This window comes from Trichosurus vulpecula, chromosome 9, assembly GCF_011100635.1.
Source record: "Trichosurus vulpecula isolate mTriVul1 chromosome 9, mTriVul1.pri, whole genome shotgun sequence".
Taxonomy (NCBI): Eukaryota; Metazoa; Chordata; class Mammalia; order Diprotodontia; family Phalangeridae; genus Trichosurus; species Trichosurus vulpecula.
In genome coordinates, this window is record NC_050581.1 from 25,383,419 (window position 1) to 25,405,359 (window position 21,941).

General features: G+C 40.7%; 1 pseudogene; it reads right to left on the reverse strand.

Annotated features, from left to right (window-relative positions):
• Nucleotides 1-484: 484 nt before the first annotated feature.
• LOC118832055 lies at nucleotides 485-13,461 on the reverse strand (annotated as a pseudogene).
• Between the last annotated feature and the right edge of the window lie 8,480 nt (nucleotides 13,462-21,941).

Consider the following 21,941-nt stretch of genomic DNA (forward strand, 5'->3'; position numbering starts at 1 on the left):
ATAGGGAAATGTTTCCTACAATATCTATTAGTTGTCTTTATTTTTTTGTAATTTAGTTAACTATTCTTTAATGAACTTATTTTTTGCCATTTGTTAAATATATGCTTAGTATTGGTATTTCATATATATCCTAAAATTAAGCAAAATGTAGTTTCCCAATTATCTCCTTTCTCTTGAAATTTTTTATTTTGTCTGAGAGCATACGTCTAAGGACTGTTTATTTAAAATGACCTTATACATAAATAATTTTCTTCCAGACTCTCACTTATATTATCTATGATTATTTATTTTTGATGTGTCCTTTTCATACAACAAATTGCTAGGTTTTATTTTCTTATCCATATTGATAATCTACATTTCATTAGCTTGTTTAATATATTCATATTTAAGGTTATTATTCGGGACACAATGTGTTTGCTTGCACCACTGTCTTTTGCAGTCAAGAAGGGTCTCCTAAACAATCATGAACATCACATTACTTTTTTTACAAGGGGACTGGAAGAGACTCTACTCTCTGCAGGCAGTCATCATATGTAGCCTGGTAGTCCTCATGTGGCTTAATCATGATTACACAAGTTGAGCGCTTAGAGCCAGAAGCTGCTCCCAGATCCGTTTTCAAGGGAACACAGGCATAAGGCATACTCAGATCCTCACACATAATGGAGAAATGGCAGTATACCTCGATGGGTAGTGTGTCCCCAGACAAAACCATGATTCCCTTTTCTCCTTTGTTAAGTAATTTCCGAACTTCCTCATGCCTTGCTGGATCTGCTTCTGCTTCACTGTTTTCTTGATTACTCGTACAGCTTCCGAGTCAGGCGGCAGGACACCAGGGGCTGGGCAACGGGGTTCAGGTTCGACAGCGTCTCTTCGAATGTGCGCTGAGTGACCCAGAAACTCTCCAACGCCACCTCCGACCCCTCCACTTAGCGCACTACTTTGTGCCACGGCGCCGTCGGCTACCCGAGACCACAAGCTAATGATCCTCCTCAAGAATTATTTTCTGTGAACTCTAGGAAGCCACTCACCTTTGGAGCCCAGCAGATAGCTACACTAAAGGGGAAATCACACAAAGAATGTATGAGGGGAGCAAAGAACTTCCAGGGCCAAGAATCAAGAATCACCCCTTGGTGACACACGTTCTTTACGTATGTGCCTCTCTACCATTCCACTTTAAGTTTGAACCCGCTTTTCACAGAGACCGTGTTTATTCAAGAAGAGACTGCGTCCTAAGGTTGAGGGAGGGAGGGTAATGTATTGCAACTGCTATCCTTGAAGTTAATTGATTTCATTTGGTTGACAAATAATGAGAGACATAGCATATTGGAACCCATGAGTTACAGTATTAGAAGCCATAACCCCTCAGTTTCCTTCCTAATGGAAGCACTGTGATGCACAGGGAGTCATTGAATGCCTAAGGTCATGAGGCCCAGTCCTATCTCCTGCTCTTACCACGATCATCCAATACGTCTAAGGCCAGGTTATTTTATCTCTCATTCTCTTTCCTTATACAGCTCTGGCTAGTATCTGCTCTTGGAGACACATACATCTCTTTTGTTTTGATGTGGAGACCTGGTGGGGGGTGGGGGCGGGGAGGAAATCCTATCTTAAAGCAGACTTTTCTAACACACAAATTCCCTTCTGATAAAATCCATTAGAACAAATTTGTTTTTTTCCATGTATATGCCCCGACATAAAGTATTATTATTCTATTCTACAATATTCTCTATTCTTGTGGAGAGACTATAGAATACTCTCCCTTCTCTGCTCACTTAGGGACTGGGTAGGGTTTTATCTCTAACTCTTATCTCTTAGCTTCCCTTTCTCTGTGCAACTCACCACTCTGCTATCCCTGACACACACATATGTATATACGTATGTATGATGTATTTTTACTTATGTAAGATCACAGGATTTAGTCCAGGGAGTTCTGCTTTTGCTGTTTTCTGTCTCCTGATTTTTTAAGTTCCCCTTAAATCTTCAGTACCTTAGGTTTTTTTGTCCTTTGTTCTCATTAAGGGCTTGGTCCCCCTAAGTAAGAAATGGTCTCATCTATGTTTCTAGTCTCCTTTTACAGAGCCACTAAAGCTCTTTCTCTGTATCTGACTCTGAGTCTTCTGCCCTCCTCCTACTTACACCCAGTTGTTCCCTTTTTTTTTCCTATCTAGGCAGAATCTGTATTTTCTGTCTTTTCTGTTGTGTGTATGTGGTGGTGGTAAGATGAATGGAATGAGTTTGGATTCTGAGGGGACAGTATCCTAGCTAAGTCACTGCTGTAGGGAAACTGAGTAAGGATACCCACAGCAAGATCCAATAGCACAAACCTGGGAGATTGATTGTACAGCCACCTAGTAGCATTCCTCATTGAGTTGAGGAATGAGGATGTTGAGTGGGAGCTCCAAGTATTTACATTCCTCAATGTAATTTCAGGGTGTTATTTACCCAGGATAGTCTCTGTCTCCTGAGCTTTCCCTATTTACCTCTCAGTACAATATATCTGGCACTTAATTCTTTTTTTCCTGATTTTGGGGTTTTATGAAGTTTTGAAGAAAATAACGCTTTTGGCACTTCTTTGCCAACCACACAGTAGTCTGAGGCTTCTAAAACTGTTATTCAAAAAGTTACCACTGAGATGGCTATGGCTAGGCAATTACCAGAAAGGAGCTCAGAGATGATGTAGTTCAAAATTTCATTTTACAGATGAGGAAACTGGGGTCCAGAAAGGGTCAGTGTCCTTCCAACCAAAGGTCACATAAGTAATTAAATAGTAAAATTGAGATTTCCCAATGAAATTCTAAAATTCTTGACCCTATAGTGCATTCAAGCATACTAGTTTTCAAATGTATTATATTAAAATGTATCATAAAAACAAACATATCTTTAATGTATTGCAAGATAACCATCTTAGATGTCAGTACAATCTGATTCATCTTCTGACCTCTAGGTTTGAAAGTAAGCTTCCATAAACAAGTCTGAGCCCCGCCTCTAGCTGACTTCCTTTAATTTTTTTTCTGTTTTATGATTATGAAAGAACAGAGAGCAGCAATATAATCCTCTGCATTGTTCCATTTTCTTTTTCTCTCTTTTTCTCTTTTAAGATATAATACAGTGCAAGGATACTTGGAAATTTCCTTTTTAAAATTTAATGTTTTCCAATCTTGGAGGAGAGGGAAATGGGTTCAAATTTGTTTCCATCCAAGTTTGCTTCCATCCGACTTGGCTCACCTCTCCCTGGAGTAAAGTGACTGCTTACAAAAGCCATTTTATTCACTCACCAAAGGTCAATACGATTGCCAGAGAATTGCATTGGACAAAAAAGCTCCTCCTAGAACATAAAAGTTCAAGAAGCTATGGTCTAATCAATCTCTCTCTCTCTCTCTCTCTCTCTCTCTCTCTCTCTCTCTCTCTCTCTCTCTCTCTCTCTCTCTCTCTCTCTCGACCACAGCCTCCTTGATTGCCTGAATTTTACAGGATAAGTTGCTCACTCTATTTGAACATAAAAGGAAAAGTAGCAGAAATACCTAATAGACTCTAGGAATGGTGCTGTTAGAAACCTCTGAAGCAGCTCTTTGCTTTCAGACTTAGAAATTTTTTGGAAAAACCTACCTACTGTCCATCATTTCCACATATATTGTTCTACTGTTCTCTAAAACCCTACTTACTGATGACTGCCTTTGTTGAGTCAATTCAAAATGCTGAATTTCACATATTTATGAGTATTTTTTATTTTTTTTATTTTATTTTAATCCTGCTGATTTTCAGATAGTAATACCAAATTGATATTTGTAGAGAAAAAGCCCAACAACAATTTTTTTAAACAGTAATATAAATAAGTTGTCGATGGCCTGAATGTAAGCAAAATAAACAAGAAACAATGACCTTGTCAGAGGGAATTTTAGAACTTGTTTGAGAGGATCATAGACTTAAAACTGAAAAGAAGTTATCAAATTCAATCTAATAATCACAATCATAATAATGATATTAATCACAAGTAGCACTTACATAGTACTTTAAAATTTACAAAGAGCTTTACACATGTGTGTATCCTCACAATAATCTTGTGAAGTAGGTTCTATTATCACTCCAATTTTATGGGTTAAGAAAATAAGACAGCAAGACTAAGTGACTTGTCCAGGGTCATACAAGTAGTAAATGTTTGAGGCAGGATTTGAACTCATCTTCCAGACTCTAAATTGCATGCTCTATCCACTGTGTCACATACCATTTATTTTAAGACATAGAGACTGAGGCACAGAGTGGTTAGGTGATTTGCCCAGAATCACACTGCTAGTAACTATCTAAGATAGCACTGGAACATGATTCTGATTTCAGTGGCTTTTCCATCACACCATAATATCTCTTTATTTTTTGCCATTTGCAGAAAAGTCCAGCATTTCTACACATGTACTATGACATTCATATTTAACATATTTAACAATTGGAAGGTTAATTAGACAGAGTAGCTTGAAATGAAGAGAAAGAAAACAGCTACGACAGGGGAAGACTGTGTTACCTAGAAAAGAAAGGAAAATAGATTTAAGGAAGACAAGTATCCATTGAAATCACTCTTTCAAATATTGCTAATGACCTCCTAATCACTAATTTCAATGGTCTTTTTTCCCATCCTTTCCCTCCTTGACTCCTCTATGTCATGATTCTATTTATTCCTCCCAGACCTATGTAGGAATCAATCAATCAATGGAAAACCTTTATTAAGCACTTACCATGTGCTAAATGCTGGGTATATGAATAGGAAAGTGAGACACTCCCTGCTTTCAAAGAGCTCACGTTGTAAGAAGGGGACATAGCATTTGGAGAGATCTGTTGTAGGATAGACGAAAAGGCCTAATGGTCTTCATAATTTTGAAACAGGGCAGATGATAAGGCCTAGTCATCTAGGTAGAAAGTAATTTAGTGTGACTTAAAGTCAGAGAGAAAAGGCTGGTGCACAAACACGTGTTCTTTATTGTCATTATGATTGATAAAAAATAGCCATATTTAACATTGAAACATCTGATAGGGCTGTAGTGGTAAGAACTTTCTTTTCAGGGTCTTCAGTAGCTCTTGCTACTGGGGATGTAGGGAATGAAGCGCTAGCAAAGGTATTTGACAACCATGTCTCCACTAGGGTTGCCTCTCTGAATAATCTCAATGTAGACCAGGCTGAAGACAGGGCTGCTATCTCTGGGACTTGTATGTGGAATTCTGGATCATCACCACCAATGTCTGAGGGGTATACAAGGAAATAAACAGCTAGTTAAGAAGATGATGTCTGAAAATTAGTTTGGACCTCTGGACCATGGTTTAAAGTACCCATAACTAAAGTACTCATAACAAGCAAGGAGTGGTACAAAAGGCATTTGCCTATATTCTTGCAAATCTCATCAGAAGTTTTAAATTAAAAAGAAATAGTTGAAAACTTCCTATGTCTTATGCTATTCATTCATTGATATTTCTCAAATGCTTAAATGGACCCAAGAGTCCATCAATTCAGGAATTCCTTCCAAAGACAGAGATCACAGCCCTTCTATTCATACTCATCCTGTGAGACTTTTTGCCATGATTTTCTATCAGTTCACCAAAGGGGATCCACAAAACATTCCTTACACCCTCCTTAAGAAAGCAAAGCACTCTGGCCATTGTCATATCTTATTATTGTCATGTGAACAGTCCATCATCTCTTCCTGTCATACAGTTCTTTCAAACTCGTTCTTCTTTGGCATTTCTCATTCATTTCATCTATTCACTATCCTTCAAATAATAACTCTCACTGAAACTGAAATCATGTTGACTTATTCTTTCAATTACTGTGTTGTAGTTCCTCTGGGTCTCAAAACCTGACCTCATCAGGTTATCTCCAGTTCCTTCAACCATTTCTCATCTGTCCTTTCAACAAACTTGTTAGTCTCTTTTGGATGTTCTCCACTTGCTAGCTGTGTGATCATAGCTAGGTCACTCAGTATCTTAAAGAATAAGTATCTGTTTGTAAAATGGAGATAATAGTATCTGTATCATCTATCTCACAGAGTTATTGTGAGAAAAATACTACGAAAACCTTAAAGCAATATATGAATGTTTTTACTATTTAAACACCCAGATCTCTATTCAGACAAACTGATTTCTAGTCAGATCTCTCCAACAAGTTGCTTAATACATTGACTATTTGGGCCCAAGTATAAAAACTTTACTTTTTCGCTATTAAGCTTCATCTTGAGTGATAGTCTTGTATAATAGATTGCTTGCTGGCTTTGAATATAGAAAGTATGGAATTCAAGTCTTGTATCTGACATACATTAGTTGTGTAACTCTGGAGAAGTCACTTAACCTCCAAGGGTCCCAGGTAACTCTCTAAGACTACAAGTTGCATAGAAGTTACCAATCTACATTGGTAGAGGAACTTTATTAACCAATGATCCCTGTACAAATAAAATCACAGGTCAGGTAAAAAGAAAAAAAATCAAGCCAAAAATAATAATATTCTTATTAGATTTAAGCCCAGATTATATCCCACCAATATTTTTTTTCTTTCAATCCTAACACTCTTCCTACTGATGACTCAGAATGATCTGTCCTTCCTAGTTTTGGGTAATTCATGAATCTCATAATCATGTCTTAATGTATGTCTTAATGCAAGATGCTGATAAAAATGTCAAATAGCAAAAGACCAAGCATAATTCCTTGAGAGACTACATAGGAGACTAAATTGAATGATCCATGGTTATTCTTTGGGTTCAGCAGTTCAGTCATTTCTAAATCTACCTAATTGTTTTACATGATTCTATATTGTCTACAAGAATAAGATGAAAGACTTTGTTAAAAACATTGCTAAAAAGTAGATAAACTTTGCCTATACCATGGCCCTAATCTATCAATCTATTAAGCACATCCAGAAAGGAAATAAGCTTGTTCTGATATGACCTATCCTTCCTAAAACTCTGCTAGTTCTTTATGGTTATTACTTATTTGTCTAGAATGTTCACTAAATATCTGTGAGAATTGGCCTATAGTTAGGCCCTAGCTGACAGAAGAGACTCTACATTTGATCATTGATTGACCTACCTATATAAAAAGAAATTCCTGTGCACCCAACAGCTTTCTCAGCCAGCTACATTTAGGGTTATGAATACAAACCATCACACTTAGAAAGCTTTAGCTAATCCAGGTATGTAAATTAGAAAACTTTATTAATTGGCACGTTTGTGGATGATGATAATAAAAATAATTAGCATCCATATAATATCTACTATGTGTCAGGCACTATAACATGGGAGTTTGCAGTCTAGACCACTTGCTGAATAACTGCTATTAAAACCTCCTCCCACTCATTCACTATGAATCTGCTTAGCAATAGCAATCAGATATAAGCAATCAGAAGATCTGGGCTTGCAGTTGGGGTATACATCTCATTGTATGTCTGAGTTACTGTCTTGTGCCCATGAGACTTGTGAGGAAAGAGAGCTGCACAAAGTCTGTCAGCAATAAACTACCTAACTCTGAATACTTCTCAGTTTCTCCTCACCCAAATTTTCCTCAGCTTATTCCTTCAACCAATATATTCTCGATTTTTTCCAGGAACTAAATTCAAGTTCATTGACTTAGAGTTTCCAATTTTTCCTCTCTGTTTGTAAATTGTAATTTGTAAATTGTAGATTGCAAATCATGACATTTGCCCTTCTTCATCCTGGGGAGATAGTGGTTCTACTCTTGCTCCTATAAAAAGAGATGATCATATAATTTTGCACAGAAGTGTGTCATTTCGCATTTCATAATGTCATAAGATTTAGAGCTGAAAGGTTCCTTAGACATTGTCTGCAAATTGTGTTGTTGTCGCTCCTGTTTTATCTACATATTTTTTCACCATTACCTGACTTAGCTGGGTCTCATACAAAAGTTTTTGCAGCCATGTTTTTTTATGTTTCATGCTTTTTCGTGACAATAATGTAATTGATTTTTTTCATCCTCTATAGTGTTTTGAAAAGTCATCTTCAAACAATAATAATAACTACCTGTGCATGCATTATACTTTAAGGATAATTAAGCACTTTTCTTCTGACCCATTCCAGTCCCAACAGATAAGTTGTGAAAATATTATTTTCCCCATTTTACAGATGAGTAAACTGAGACCCAAAACAGGAGCCTAAGGCCAATCAACTAGTAAGTCTCTAAAGTTAAATTCAAACCCAACTCTCCCAATTCCTTGTCCAGCTTTATTTCTAATTCTTTGATTACTTTGTCTTCCCACTTGGCAAAATCAAACATTTGCTGTCTGAAGAGATTTTGCATCATTCAAGTTTCTCTACAAATGTCTCAAAGTGGTGAGTCAATGTTTTCACATTTGTCCATTTCCATTTTTCAGATTAGACACCTTGTTTAAACAAGTTGGTTCATTACTGTAATCACACAGTGCCTCTTCTCATATTCATCCTTCATCTTATTTTGGTATTTTTTACCTTTGTTCTAACAATTGAAGATATGACTGGACACAGATATCTAAATCAGAAATGACTCCCTTAATGGTAGCTAGTCCTTTCTTGTTGAGATGTGATACATGCTATTTTATGTGATGTTCTTCAGTGCTTATGTTTGATGCCTCTCTTCTTGAAAGAAAAAAAAAGCAACAACACAGAACCACTGGGCCAAGGGAGGGTGTGATAATCACCTTTTCCATTTACTAGCACACCTGTCTCTAGACCCACAGGTTCGGTCTTCTGAGAGCTTTGAATCTGAAGAGAGGGAACAGACTCTTTTTGTTTTTTCCATGCAGTCTGGCTCTTTATGCACCCACCCTAGAGCCCTGGCAAGAATTATTTAAAGCATAAGCTCTGGCTAATATCTAGAGTGTCCCAAAAAGAAAGTAGAAGGTGTTAAGTGTCCAGTGTAGATCAGGTATAGGACAAGTAGTTAATTTTTCTACATTAAAGAAAGATGACAAAATTAAGAGATTTAAGCATGCATTGATAAAGGCTTAAAACATGAAAAATTACTTATTCCTATTATTACACTTCTCCAGGAGAACAGTACTTAAAATATCAAAATCTGAGACATTTTATGAGACTTCTGGATCAGCATTTGACCTTGGAGTCATTTCCTTTCACTCCATGCCCTGTCCAAAAAAACTGACTCAGTAAATGTCTTCTACAAAATCAAACCAGAGATTGGGGTTGCCATTCTATTGGGAATAATCTTTTCTAAGAAACATTGTAATAGTTCCAGGTACTCCTCCCAACATATAGTAAGCACTGACTAAGGAACCTCAGAACACTCAAATTCCTAATGCATCCACTCCAAAATGATATATGTTTATGCTCAGAGAAAGAAATACAAAGTAGAAAAGGCAGCCAAGGCCAAAAAAACAGTTTCAAGCTTGCCTGGCACTTTATATGCCCAACGATCAAAAATATTATAGGTCAAAGGAGAGGGAGAGGAAGAGAGATAATGCGCATCCCCAAAACCCCTCCTCTAAAAGTCTCAGAGAGCTGTGTAACACCACATGTTCCAGAGAAAGAGAGTCAAGCTATCTGTCCTTTCTAAATCTTCAGTCCCACCCTGTCCCTAATAATATCAAATAGAAGAGGCAGAGAGAAATGGTAAGGGAGTAAGGTTTGGAATTAAGAAACTAAAGAGGCTAAAGGCTTACATTCTATTCAGAGGCATTATATCTCTATATCATGGGGACTATTGTTATGGGAACAAACAGGTGAGGTCTTCTGATCTGCGGTGTCTTGGGTCACTTCTGTTGTTATAAAATGCCCTTCACAATTCAGTGTTCTTCTTAACGATGAAGTGCTTGACCCTTGGGATGACACAGTAAATTTGGGTGGACTATTGGTACTTCTTCTCTCCCCATTTTTAGAAGATATTCCATGTCTGCAGAAGAGGAAATAATAATAAAAGAAGGAAAAATATAGGACATGTTCAAAATTCAAAGAGACCAAACAAGTTATATACGATTGGGTCAGAGAGCTGTTCTCTAATGATTGAAATTAAAGTCCCTTCTCCAATATAATTGTTTTCCTATTTCAGTTCGCAAAAAATGAAGCCAGATATTTCTCAGTTAGAATTTTATTTCTGGGCTACAGCAAACAAACCATTCTTGGAAGTCACGTCATCACTTATGTGGAATGAATGAATGAAATCTTCCTAGGCACTCCTACAGTCATTCATTTATTGATTCATTCAACAATTTTTTACCAAGTTCCTCTCATGGCCATAGTGTAGTGCTAAGCCCTGTGGGTGACATAAAGAGATATGATATGTGATGTACACTGTAAAATTATTTATAATCAAATTAAGGATACAGGCCCTCTATATTTGAAAAGTTTGTTATATAAGATGCAAATAATTATAGATAATGAAAGAATTGTAGTACTAATGTTATAGTGAAAAAATCAAAGCAATGGCTTTGGAGTAAAAGGTCTTAGATTCAAATCTCTCATTAGATACTATTTGTGTTGCCTTGGGCAAGTCATATAACCTCCTTGGGCTTTGGTATCCTCATATGTAAAAGAAGTTGGAATAGAAAGCCTTTGAGTCCCCTTACTTCTCTAGGTTCGTATGTTTATATAATTCATATGACTTAAAATCATAGTATATGTTTACAACTTAAAGAAACTTTAGAGCTATCAAGTACAAATCTCTCATTTTAGTGATGAGGAAATGTAGGCTTAGAAAAGTAAAGTGATTTACCCAGGGCAACACAGCTAGTAAGTATGAGAAACAGTATATGAACTTAGATCTTCTTGACACCAAGTCTAGTATTAGATCCACTCTCTTATACTGCATCTTACGTTATAAAATAAATAGTTTATAAGGAAGGAAAGAGCACTGTTCAGTACTACTAAGACAAAGAAAAATAAAACAATCCATGCCTTCAAGGAGAATGGATTTAACTGGGGCCATACAAAATATATACAGATAGAGAAAGTAAATAAAGTACAATTTGGGAGCAGGGTATAGGGGAAGCACTAACGGTATTGGGGATCACAAGAGGCCTAATCTGAAAGGTAGCAGGTGAGCTGAGCTTTGAAGGAATCTAGAGATTGTAAGAGTTGAATGGAACAAAGAAGGGCATTATAGACATGAGGGATAGCTAATACACACATGGAAGGGGAAGATAGTACGTCACATATGGGAAATAGCAAAAGACCAGCCTCTGACTAAAAAGTGGAGAGTAAGGAAGAGTAAAGTGAAATCAGTCTCGAAAGAAAGGTTAGTACTAGATGATGAAGGGCTAAACAGAGGAGTTCACATTTTGTTCTCTTATAGCATCTTTCCCCTATCTGGTCTTCTACTTCTTGTCCATAAGACTTGCAAATAAATACCAGTCATGGATATATATGCATAGGTTCCAGTATTTTGTCTTTTTTTGTTCCCCCAAGAAACCAATTGCTGTACATTCAGAAAATCTGAGGTTCTTTATAAAGCTAAACTACTTTATAAAAACCTAAACTACAAGCACTAGAAAATCACTGGAGCCCCTAGTGCAATGATGACCATTTGGGGATTATCAGCTTCACAGAGGGAAGGAATTAGATTCAGCAAAATTTTTTAAATGATAGAAAATCAATGTGCGTGTGTGTGTGTGTGTGTGTCTCTGTGTGTGTCTGTGTCTGTGTGTGTCTCTGTGTTTGTGTATGTGTGTATGTGTAAAATCAAAAGCCATTCTTGATAAGTTGTCAAAGTATACCCTTATAACAAACAGTTCTCATAAGAAGAATTATAAGCAATTAATAATCATATGAAAAAATGTTCCAAAACACTAAAAATGAGACCAGTGTAAATCAAAACAACCCTGACATTTTACTTCACACTCAGTGATTTGGCAAAGATGAGAAAAGATGGAAATAGTCAATGTTGGAGGGGTTGGAATGAGGATAGCATTGTTGGTGGAACTGTGAATCAGTACAACTGTTCTAGAAAGCAATTTGAAATTATGTGAAGAAGGGGATTAAAATGTCAATGCCCTTTGATCCAGAGATACCATTGCTAGTCTAATCTCCCAAGAAGGTCATTAAGAAGAAAAAAGTATGCAAACCAGGAGCAGATTTTGGAAGTGACTGAATTAGCAGCAGCAGCAGCAGCTACTTCCAGAGCTCTCAGTCCACAGACCTTAAGCGGGCTAAACAGGAGATTACAGGAGTCTTCTTGCTAGCACTGAAGCAGAACTGTTGCTTTACCCATACTCAGATTGGGGTCGAAGTCCTGGGTGGCAGTCACAGGCTGAGGAGGAGCACTAGCATAGCAGTCCTTGTGGCCACAGTGGAGGCAGCACCCTCCTCACATTTCTAAGCCAGAAAAGAGTGCTCGTGGTCACTCACAGAAACAGACCAGAGCAGAGACCAGGAGAGTAATAATACTTCTCCTTAGATCATACCACCTTGAAGGAACTTAAAGCTTACAGGCCCTTAGAAGTATCTCTGAAAACAGCTGCACGAAAGAAAAAAGTAGTCTTAGACACCAAAATATTTGTAACAGCACTTTCTGTGACAGAAAAAATACATAAACAAGGTATATGCCTATCAATTAGAGAATGTCAAACAAGATATGGTACATGAATATAGTGGAATATTATTGTGCTGTACAAAATGAGAACTATGAAGACTATAGAGAAGCATGCAAAATGTTACACAAATTAGTAAGTAAACAGAGCCAAGAAAGCAATATACACAATGACTATGAAAATATTAACAGAAAAAAACAGCCACACACACACCCAATCAAAAGTTAATGTTGCAAAATTATAAAGAACAAGTATGGCTTAAAAGACACATATGAGAAGATACTGTCCCATCACATTGTATACATTTTTAGAATTTTTCAATTGATCAGTTATGTTCATTTTTTTCCTTTTTGTTTTTATTCATCTTTTAAAACACTGTTATATGGAAGATATGACAGAAGGATACTGAGAAAAATTATAGTGATGTAAATAAGAACATTTTTAAAAGAGATGCAAAAAAGACTATTGAAATAGTCCAAGGAAGAAGTGATGAAGTTGAAGCTACAAATGTGTGTGTGTACATGTAACGGGGCGAGTTAGAGCCGACCCCTGCCCTCGTTGGACCTCCACGCCCAGGGCCTGCTGAGGTAAACTCAGGGCTCTGAGGTAAGAGTGGGACAAGATGGCGCCAGGAGGAAGGGTCTCACCCTAGTTGACAATGTGGCAATTCCAGGTCTTTGTCCGGAACTGCCTGATTGTGAGGGAATTATGGGTAGCACATGGGGAAGAAAGGGGAGGAGAGTAGGAGGAACCAGGGCAGCCCTAGCGCCTATGTAACCACAGCTATAAAGGTTTTGCTACTAACTTGAATAAACGGAGTTGTTCACCATCTTGCCTCCCACCTCATTCATTGCCCGCGAGATCAAGACTTTGCTGGACAAAGGTCTGGGATTTGGGGTGAGAGGGACCCCAACAAGTGGCACCCAACGTGGGGCACCGCACTGAGCCACATGCACTCCCATGTTCCCCAGGGAGCCTCCTTCCTGTGAGAGGACGGAGAAGACAGCACACACAACCCTGGGATGAATTTGCAGCAGGAGGAGCCGTCCTGTCTCCATGGGTAACCTGGCCTCTACGCTGATGAGGTAAGGAATCTTCCTTATCATGGGGCAGGTAGAGTCCTTAGGAGCCGCCGCGGATCAGGCTGCATTTGTAAAAATCATATATATGATGGCCAAGAATCAGGGGTGTACAATCACTCCCTGGGCTATCAGGAGTTTTCTTAAAGTTGTGGAAAAAATATCCCCTTGGACCACACAGTGACCCCCGTTACAGCGAGGTCTTGGAAAATTGTAGGAGAGCAGCTAACAAGTTATGAGTTAGAAAACCCCGGGGACTTGGAACCCAGCACATTTTTTCTATATAACATTATAAAAGCGGCTCTTAAAACTGCAGAAGGCTGCTATGAAAAACAGCCCAGGCAGTTTACAGCCTCCACACCCTCCACATCACCTGATTCCTCTCTGAAACAGTTGCGACCTCCTTCCCTGGATTCCAGTGTTCTGCCTTACTCACCCTCGCTATACCCTAAGTTAGATCAGTTTCAAGAACAAATGCGAGAGAGTGAGGAGACACAGAGGCTGCAACAAGAAAATGAGGAGCTGAGGGGTAAATTAGAAAAATTGTTAGCTCAGTCAGCCCCATAGAAAGTTGTCCGCTTCAAAGGGGAAGTTGGCCAAAAGCAATGTGTGAATAAGATAAAAGCAGAATTTCCCGTGAGAAAAGAGGACGTTAGAGAGCAAGCATCCATAAGTGGAACTCGGGCGCCTCCTGGTGGGGGAAAAGACTCATCACACCCGAGTGGACTGACCCCTAGTGGCGACATGTCCCTATTACAACAAATGATAAAAAGATGAGAGAACAAGGGGAAGAGGTTTTGTGGGACCTCCTAGGAGTAGGCGCTTTTTCAGTCATAAAGGAACCCAGCTGGCAGGTAGAGGAGGATGATCCTGACAATCCAGGGCAGAGGAGAATAAGACAAATCCCCCCAGTGAGAAGACACACCCCTGTGTCCCCTTTCCTGATAAAAGAGCTGAAAAGAGGAATCACAGATTATGATCTAAAATCCCCTTATGTTAAGATCAGACTGAGAGACTTGGCTTCCTATGTAGTCACTCGCAACGATTGGAAGCTAGTTATGAGAGCCATTCTCTCCTCAGGTGAGATGGTAGTCTGGACCTCCCTGTTCTTGGAGGAGTGCCAGGATATGGCTATTCAGTATAATCCAGGCAACCCTCAATGGGCTCAGAGATATTTTCAAATGCGGTTAGAGACAGGGGACTTCCTTATGGATGCTCACCAGATTCATCTCCCCATAGAGCTATATGAGAGACTTGCTACCGGCATGGAGAAAGCCTATGATAAGATACCTGTGAAAGGTGAAAAGACCATGCAGTTGTCTGCCCTGAAACAAAAACCCAATGAATCCTTCCCTGATTTCTGTGCCCCGGTCCAGGACACAGTGACTAAAATAATGGGGGAAGTGGAAGGCATGATTATATTTATCAGAGATATTTTGAGGAATAATTGCAATGCAGATTGTAAAAAGGCCATGACAGGACTTAGAAAAGATGCAGGGATAGAGGAGATGCTTCAAAGATGTGAGATGGTAGGTACAGAGGTTTTCACTGCACAAGTGCAGGTAGCACCAGCTTACGGGTTCAAGCCACAATGGCCCCGAAGCCAGCAGGGGGTTAATCAGGACAAACGGTGTTTTCAATGTGGAAAACAGGGGCACTTTAAGAAGGAGTGTAGAGGCACCCCGCAAGCCGGAGGAAGAGTTTGCCCAAAGACACCTTGCCCCAGAAGTAAGAAACCAGGGCATTGGGCCTCTGAATGCCGCCAGGGAACACCACCTCCTCAACAGTATTTAAACACCCTGGCAGGCCACCCACCAGCCCAGGAACAATGGTGGGATCAGCTGAATGCCAATACCATGGTGCTTCACCAACAGTATCAGCAGTTGGCGGCCATGCGGCCCCCTACCGGACTATAGACCTCCATAGTAGAGGGTATTACAGTATCAACCCCCTCACCACTGTCATGGCACCTATGCAAGAGACTATTACTACGAAAGCAGGAGAGCTCGGCCTTTTGGTGGCTCCCCCGGCACGTGAATACACAGGCTTAGTCCCTATAATTCACCTTTTTCCCAGCAACCTTCCTATCACTAAAATACCTTTAATGAACACCACTAACACAGAAAGTACCCTAGATGATGGACAAAAGATGGCGGTGCTGTTAATATTTACTATGGAAGGTCCCGCCACATATTTTTCACAGGCATTGACCACCCAGCACCCGCAACTCACCATCGGGGTGGATGGGCGCCTTTTCATTGGCCTAATGGACACCAGAGCTGATCGCACCATTTTTCCCCTTGAACAGTGGGTCCATACTTGGCCCTTAGGTCCCACACAAGACCTCTGTGGAATAGGGGGCATACAACCGGCTGCAATGGTTGCCCAACCTCTCACATGGGAATTTGAAGGAAAACAAGGTCAGATCAGCCCTTATGTAGTCTCTAGCCTCCCAGTAATTCTATGGGGATGAGACCTTTTGGCCCAATTGGGTATCATCATCACCACCCAGAGTTTTTCATAGGGCCCCCTGGCAAGGCTGCACCGCCCATTCAGGTCCCGGCCCTCACTTGGATGAGTGACGAGCCGATGTGGGTGGACCAGTGGGCCCTGTCTAGAGGAAAAATAGCAGCCCTCAAGGTGATAGTTCAGGAACAATTGGAGGCTGGTCACATAGAACCTTCCACCAACCCATGGAATTCTCCTGTGTTTTGCATCAAGAAAAAATCAGGTAAATGGAGGATGCTTACTGACCTTCGTCAGGTCAATGCCTCTATGGAAACAATGGGGGCCCTTCAACCAGGGCTCTCTTCACCAAACATGATCCCAAGAGGATCTAAAATTTGGGTTATTGATATAAAAGATTGCTTTTATAGCATTCCACTGCCTCCTAATGATACCCAGAGATTCGCTTTTTCCATTCCTTCAGTGAATTTGCAGGAGCCTTATGTCAGATATGAATGGAAAGTGCTCCCTCAAGGTATGAAAAATAGTCCCACCTTGTGCCAATGGTATGTTCAACAAGTTCTCCACCCTGTTCATGAGCACTACCCGACTGTTCTCTTAAGACATTATATGGATGACCCCTTGGCAGCTCATCCCAATTGTGACCGCCTGGAAGAGGTCCTGCAGGCCATTGTCATACAGTTAGAAGTTTATGGGCTTACTGTAGCTCCAAAAAAGATTCAGAAGGTATTGCCCATAGATTATTTGGGAGTAAAGTTACGTGAACAAGAGGTGCAGATAAGACAACTCCGTTCAGAGCCTTGTAAGGTCCGCACCTTGAATGATTTTCAAAAGCTTATTGGAGATATTCAATGGCTCTGCCCCTTTATTTGAAATGCTCCGGGGAACCTCTGACCTTAACTCCCCCCAGCATTGGACCCCTGAGGCCCTTCAGTGCCTTCAGGAAGTACAAGCTGCCATCCATGCCAGATCCACTGTGAGATTCCTTGCAACCGAACCCTTAGAGCTTACTGTCCTTCACAATCCATCACTTTCCACAGGCGTTCTTCATCAGGCAGCTGGGATTATTGAATGGGTACACTTAGCTCAGATCAAGAATAGGAAGTGCTCTCCTTATACCAATCTTGTTGCCCAAGTTGCCTGGAAGGGCATAGTTAGAGCACGAGCACTCAGTGGCAGAGACCCTCAGGTCATCTACACCATGTATACTAACCGACAGTTACAAAAATGTTTCCAAGAGGACCCTGATTGGCAGCTTATAATTGGGCACACTTTTCACCATAGTACACCTCTTCCTCTGACCCATCAATTCACCAGTTGGCCTTGGACATGGGGGAACAAATTTTCTTCTACACCTGTTAATGGGATCAATGTATTTACTGATGCCTCGAAACTGCATCGGGCCTCCATATACATACCTTCTAGGAACAATATTCAAGTCTTTATGACTCCATTCACTTCCACTCAACAAAATGAATTGTTTGCAGTCCTCCAGGCTATGCTCTTAGACACTCCCATTAACATCATTTCTGATAGTCATTATGTTGCAGGACTTATACTGCATTTGGAAACAGCCTACATCACTCCCCATGATGATTCTATTACCCAGCTCAAGTTGGAGATGTAGCTCGGGTGCATGAGCGCTCTTCTCCCTTTCATATTCTGTATATCCCTTCCCATTCTGGATTGCCTGGCCCCCTTGCACACAGCAATGCTACAGCTGATGCTGCACTCCAGGGAGTGGCCCTGACATCACCTGCCCAATTGGCTCATTCCAAATTTCACCTTTCTGCGTGCTCTCTCCGACACCTGTATGGTTTTAGCAAAACCGAGGCACAGAGAATTGTAAAATCTTGCACCAGCTGTGCTCCTTTTCTTCCTCCTCCTGCTGTCACTGTCCGGAACCCTGTAGGAGATGGGCCCAATGACATTTGGCAGATGGGAGTCACCCATTATTCCCCATTTGGATGCTCTCAATATGTTCATGTATGTGTGGACACATTTTCCGACTTCACCATGGCTACTGCCAGAACAGGTGAGGTAGTGAAGGACGTGACTGTACACCTCCTTTCTTGCTTTGCCAGTCATGGCATCCCAAAAATCCTCAAAACTGATAATGGTCCCGCTTATACTGCACAAGCCTTTCGGGTCTTTTGCCTGGAATGGTCTATTACTCACATCACCGGGATCCCTCACAATCCCACCGGACAGGCTATTGTGGAACGGGCTAACCGCTCCCTGAAAACTTTCCTACAAAAACAAAAAGTGGGAACCAGGTCTGGTCCACAGACTAGTTTGAATCTGGCCTTATACACATTGAATTAATTAAAATTCGATGATCATAACATGTCCCCAGCAATGAAATACGTCCTCGGCCTGCCACAGAAGTCACGGTCCATGCTGCAGCCTGGGGCTCAACCTGCACTTGGAGGTGTTGGAGCATCTGCCATGTGGAAGGGCGTGGATGGACAGTGGGTGGGGCTGGGAACCATAACTGTCTGGGGTCGAGGTTATGTTTGTGTTTGCACAGGTGAAGGTGATGAGGTGTGGGTTCCCGTCCGCAGGATCCGTGTGCTTGAGACAACAGCAGGCCACGATGGGGCGAAAGTCATGGGGACAGCAGCAAAGACAAGCACGGAAGCAGCAGAGGTTACTTCAGGAACTGATTAGTCTTCACCTGTGGCATCATGCTCCTGCACCTGCTCCTTCTGGTTTCCCTGATGAGTCTCAGCGAGGGGATCCAGTCACCAGCCCATCAACATCATTGGGCCTTCATCAACAACCCTCCTTGGTTGAGGGTGATAGGTTGGGGTGAACCCATCCCACACCCCGTACTACAAGGGAATTTTTCCCACATGCTCAGACAACCCTTTTTCATATAAGGGGAATCAGACAAAGGAACCCCCTTGGATGAACTTCACAGGCTTGATTGCCGGTTTCCACATATGCCTACAAAAAGCCATAAACGGGAACTGGAATGGTTTCACATGGAACCTTACAGAGGTCTCCAACATGGTGCCATGGTGTGCCAACATCACTCAAACTCAGGAGACATTGCAATATGAAAATAATGTGCAGTTTTTTCACCTGTGGAGCTGGGTGTTGCAAGGGAGACGTGTCTCCCCTAGAAAGCATTCATTGGCCATGCCCTTTTTGCACACATATGAACAATCCCAATATCATGCTCTGGCATAGTTATATAAGCTTTCTGCAATTTATAGACTGTCACTCACATCAGTGCCAAAAGACTGTTGTGAGTTTGAATGGGACGAATCAGACTCTTACTTCTTGCCGTAACCTCTCCCAGTTTACTAATGACCACTTTATTGCAGGATACTCGATCCCTTTATATACCACCAAAGAAGGTCAGTTTACCACAGGACTGGCACAGATAATCCTTGCTCTTGGGGGTCCGAGTGTCCAGGCGTTTCACATCCCTGAGTCGTTATCAGGGATGTTCACCAACAACATAAGCCTTACTGGGCATGTGTGTCTAGGGACCTCTCATGCCTTCCTGTGGGACCGCACTGGCAACTCCACCCTCATTCCCCATCACAACACATCAGGGGTATTCAATTTGTCCTGTCCTAACTTCTCTGTACATGTATGCATGGGGCCAAAATTTACCAAGGGATGGGTCTTCATCATTACCAGGCCCCGGTATGCCCTCACTGTAGTAAAGACCGAGGGATGGTATCGTACCCCGGCTGGCCATGCACTCTCCATCCTAGACAATTGGATAACAGCCTTGACTCGCACCAGACGGTGCATCTCATGTGTTGTGCTTGGTATTACCTTGCTGGTGGAGCTGGTTCCATGGCCCTAGCAATGGCACTATCAAACACACAGAATGAGGTTCAGGAAGCCACCGAGCTACGTGACCTCATGAGTAATGTTTCCCTCCTGTTCAGGCATCAGGCTCAGATAGATGAGGACTTTTACTAAGCTATTAGAACTTTATAAAATGCAGTGCGGGTATTAGGCACAGAGGCGGAGTATCTGGAATTACAGGCCAAACTACAATGTGACTATTGTTTTAACACTTTCTGCCTCACCTCAAAACAATATAATGCCACCGAACATAACTGGGACACAATCCGCACGCAGTTGCAGGGTGCTGTCTTGGACAACGTCACACTGGAACTCCAACAACTAATAAGCTTGGCCAAGGACATTAACATTGCCTCACATGACGATTTGCTCCCTGATAAGACTGCACAGCACATTCTGGACTTTTTTCAACAAGCTGACCCATGGCATTGGCTGAAGCAATGGCTCATCCCGCTTGGCATAGGGCTTCTGTTCCTGGTTCTGGGTCTTTGTCTCCTTCCCTGTCTCCTTCGTTGCTTCCTCTGCCTTATGCACCACTCCCTGTTTGGCATGAAGCATGACATTATGGTCCTCCGTGACCTGTCCGCTTCATGGCAAAACAAAAAGGGAGAGTTGTAATGGCGCGAGTTAGAGCTGACCCCTGCCCTTGTTGGACCTCCATGCCCAGGGCCTGCTGAGGTAAACTCAGGGCTCTGAGGTAAGTGTGGGACAAGATAGCGCCAGGAGGAAGGGTCTCGCCCTAGTTGACAATGTGGCAATTTCAGGTCTTTGTCCGGAACTGCCTGATTGTGAGGGAATTATGGGGAGCACATGGGGAAGAAAGGGGAGGAGAGTAGGAGGAACCAGGGCAGCCCTAGCACCTACGTAACCACGGCTATAAAGGTTTTGCTACTAACTTGAATAAACGGAGCTGTTCACCATCTTGCCTCCCGCCTCATTCATTGCCTGCAAGATCAAGCCTTTGCTGGACAAAGGCCTGGGACTTGGGATGAGAGGGACCCCAACATGTACGTGTGTGTGTGTGCATCCATAAAAATGAACACCATTTCTACATAGTAACAAAATCTAAGAAGCAATAGTAGAAAGGGAAACTCCATTCCAAATAACTACAAAATGTATAAAATATCTGAGGATCAATTTATCAAAACCCACAAAATACTTATATAGATTCAATTATTCAGTCTTCCTTAAAGAAACAAAAAAACAAAATTAAGTAGCTGGAGAAATATTCAGTGCTAATGGCTGGACCAGGCCAATACTGCCAAAGTTAATTTACAATTTTAATTGCATTTCAATCAAACTATCAAAGAGATATTTTATAGAACTTGATAAAATAAGAACAAAGTTCCTTTTTGTGAAAAAAATATTAGAATATCAAAAGAAATAATAAAAAAATAAAAGGATGAAATGGGAATAGCACTTCCAGACCTGAAACCAAAGCAAGTTATCAAACCTTTTGAGCTGCTTGCAGTTAAAAGTTAGTGAAGCTGATGAAAAGAGAAAATCAGAAACAATGGAACTCAATTACGCATTACTCAATAAGTCTGAAGACATACATTACTTTAGAAGAAGCTCTGTATTTGATAAACTACTGGGAAAATTGAAAATTAGTCTGTCATAAATTAGGGTTAGAACAATACCTTATGCCACATTCCACAATAAATTCAAACTGAGTATCTGACCTTAATATTGAAGTTCGTACCATAAAAATTAGAGAAGAAGCATGTCTTTCATAGTTATGAGTCAGAGAGGTCATCTTAAACAAATAAATGATAAACAATTACAAAAGATTAAATAGATAATTTTGAGTACATGAAATTGAAGAGTCATTACACAAACAAAACTAATATATCTGTGTTAAAAAGGGAAGCTGTGGAATAGGAAAAAATCAAAAATTTTCAGATAAAAGTTTAGAATCCAAGATACATAAACAATAGATATGTGTGTATTCACATATATATGCATGGAACCAAAAAACATCCCCCAATAAATCAAAAGACTATGAGCACGTTTCAAAAGAAGAATAACCATATCAAAAAATGCTCCCAATCACTAATAATCAGAGA